Here is a 3726-nt window from a genome sequence, read left to right as displayed (position 1 = left end):
TGTGTGTGTGTGTGTAAATATGAACTAATGTTGCACTGTGAAGGGATTTTAGATGTCTTTTTCTACATTGTATCTTTCGCCATGGAGTTATTTCATTAGTCATTGTTCTACTGTTCAGAATAAAAAAAATAAAATATCCCTCAACACTTAAATTATTTAAGATGTGGGGTCTCAGAATCTAAACTTTATCTTGAATGGAACCTTGCAAATTCGAAAAACAACATCGAAACCTCACCAATGGCCCATAAATATATCGATGGAAATTCATACCACGATCCTTTGCCTCACAGAACAGCATGACATCTACCGATCTAACGATGAGAACTGCTCTTAATGTATGTTAAGAGTCTGATTTTCGATTGCTTTTTGCAGCACTTCGCCGTATGCCATTTCGGAAAGTGACGTTTGAAGGAGTCTCTAATAGAGAAGTCGATTTACCGATATACTATTGAATAATAATAATACATTAATATAGCTCGTCTGTCAGTTTCAGACGATGACCAACACAACGCAGGGGAAAATATTTCTCCTGTGAAATAGAAGAGTTAACATGTCTAGTGGCTTCTGCTGTGGCCTATGAGACCAATTCTGGCAGAGAAAGGTTTGCAACATTTTGAATATTTACAAGATCCACTATCACCTGTGGATATGGGCAGCTTGCAGGCTTCTCTCTTGATTTCAGCATTTCTTATTCGTAAAGCCTTATGATTTACTACCCTCTGTGAATGCTGCTCTCCAGGTGGGTCTGTCTGTATCATTGACTATGTACTGCTAAAATAGGATGGGTTGTTGGTTTTTTTATTGTAGGGGGGGGGGGGGTGCGTTACTTGTAGGTCTTATTTCTTTAATCTTCGTCGTTTTTGTTTTAAACCGCATATCCATCCTACTCAGAGATTCATTATGTGATATTATATCTCCGGGTTTATCTTTCCTCCTTCAGTGCGGGACTCGATCTACGTCCTTGGAGGCTACAACCGTAACTTGCCAGCGGGTAGCAAAGTCCTCAGCAACATCGAGCGTTACAACATCAACACTGGGAAGTGGGCACAGGCGGGAGAGCTTCCAATTCCTGTGGAGATGATTTCCGCTGCGGTGTTGGGCGAGAAGATCTTCATCTTCGGCGGCGCCCAGAGAAATAACCGGAATTCGCCGGCCATCCAGTGCTATGATACCAGGATTGGGCAGTCCACTCACTTCGCGGACCTGCCGTTTGCATGCCGTCTGACCCGGACCGTGGTTTGTGACGGCCACATCTTCGTCATCACCACCGATGGTGACGTCATCGAGTTCTCGGAGGAAGTCGGGTGTCGCACTATCGGGAAGATCGAGAACTTCGGACGGGTGCATTTTGGCTCGGTGCAGTATCGTGGCGAGGTGATCTTGATCGGAGGGAAGAGGAGAAATGATGCCGAGTGCGATACAATGCTGAGCTTTGATCCCCTTCGCGCTGGTGCAGAAACGCTGCCTGATAAGCTTCCGTTCCCGAATGTCATCGACGCATGCGTGAAAACCGTCATCAATCGGTACCATTTGAGACAAGAGTTTATAAAAGCTCCGAAACAAACAAAAGAATGAAACTAGCTACTTACGACATCTAGGTTAAAAGTTTCACGATCAGAAAAGACCCGAATAGTCTTAGGTTAGGTATTACCATGGATAAAATGAACGCTGCCAAAATCTTGGCATGAACATTCCAGTTCATCTTTAAAACATTCATTTCTTAATTCAGATGATCATGGAGTGACATTATGTTCAGGTAAAGAAAACATACATTTCACATCGCCAAACTACTCCTTACATCCGTTCATTTCTTTAGTTAAATTAAATTTTAAGTTTCGTTTCTTTACACAATCCTTAATAAATGCTTTTTATTTGGGGAAATATCACGATACATTATTTATTTATACTATTTTTAGCCGCTTCTTGCATGAGTGAGTGAGATGTATGCGAAAAATTCATTAATAATAGGTGAAAAGTCTATTATAGAGAATTATCATTAATTAAACGTAGTTTGTAACTTGCGTTGGCAAAAACAGCGGGTAAGCCTAGGAAACTGCAAATTTACCTTGCTACCAGAAACTGTTTCCAAGCATTTTCACGGGTTTTAAATGGCAAAACATGTTAAAATTGTTTGGTGTGATTTTTAAAATCCGTATCAGAGGTTTGTCATTGGAGCGTTTAAGCTTGTTCCCTAACGTTTTCGTTGTAACTGTTTAGAAACCTCAGCCCAGGATCATAGAGAAGCTCACTTAACTTGTTCAAAATTTTCCGAGGCGAGACGAAATGTCTTTTGTTCATTGATATGCATGGAGCAATTTTTATTAAGGCTGATATCTCTTTGAACCATAAATACCAAACGTGACTGTGAGGTTTTTTTCTTTCGAACAATCATCCCATGTCGACGGACCAATATCTGGAAAGAAACCCAATTTTGTTTATTAACTTATTCTTTGAATTTTTATTGTTTGTCAAAACGAGAGTGTGTTTTGTATGAAAGAAAAGTTTGCAATAATGAGCAATGACTGCACGTATATTATTTTAATTGTATTTTGTATGTCTGTCCATAATTAGATATTTCCTTTTACTGTCGTGTAAATACCACTTCTGAACCTTTTTCAATTATTCTACAGCCTATTATTGTAGTGGCTGCTAAATGTTATGATATGACCACAAAGAGCATGCCTCTTAGTGTAAAGTTAAGTAGAATGTATTACTGGTATGTCGTTTTTAAGAGATTCTTTCATAACATTATTATAAACTAGCAGTTCACATTGAATGTATCTGCTTTCTCATTTATGGAATGTATGATCTCAGCTGATTTTGTGTTTATATACTTTCTTTATACTTGACTCTACCTGCTTGTGGGTGTTTTTTTTTCTTTTGACCTCCAATTTCAGACAAATCTGTAACAAATGTCCATGTAATTTTTTTGGCAGAGCTAATAAAGATACCTTTTTCTTCCGCTTGTACCTGTACCGCTGCAAAACACTACATGGATAACAGATTTCCAAACCCAGTTACTTAACTTGATAACAGTGCATGCCTTATCTTTGCGCTATCCCAAGATATTGGCTCAAAGGGGGGGATGCAGGGCCTACTTTGAACTTCAACATTTCTAGAAATTAATTATTATGAAAAGCTCCAGACAGAACCACCTGACTGAAACACACTTACATACTGTTCAAATTTGAATGGTATTACAATATTGCTCGTTAAGGAAAAATCAGTTATCCGCAGTTTTTATTCAGTAGCAATGTGTTACTAACGAGCTGTTTTAAAAAGCCAAAGATGGATTTTAATGAAACATAATATTAAACAGTAACATATCCCTTTTTTTTTTATGAGTGTGGAGGGAGCGTATTGTATGCCTTTGATCCGTACAATGTAGTTTGTTAAACGTTTGCCCAAATCTAGAAATAAACAAATTAAATCATCTTGAAAATATTCGTGATCTACTTTATGTTTACCTGCCTCTGTTGTACATATTGTCAACTAAGTAGAACAGGCGTTTGAACAATGCATTAGAGAGTGGCAGTCAATATAAAACAAGGCGATTTCACAAAGTTGCCTTTTTATCAAAGCTTTCTGTCAATAAAACTGAACACTGTAAAAGTTTCGCTGTCTTTCTTGTTGGGAGTTTTTATCTTTGCATTTGGTTCGTGGAAATTTATAACATGCTAACATCACCGTTTCTCTCTCTCTCTCTCTCTCTCTCTCTCTCTATCT

This window comes from Aplysia californica, unplaced genomic scaffold, assembly GCF_000002075.1.
Source record: "Aplysia californica isolate F4 #8 unplaced genomic scaffold, AplCal3.0 scaffold00445, whole genome shotgun sequence".
Lineage (NCBI taxonomy): Eukaryota > Metazoa > Mollusca > Gastropoda > Aplysiida > Aplysiidae > Aplysia > Aplysia californica.
Note: the sequence above shows the minus strand (reverse complement) of the source record.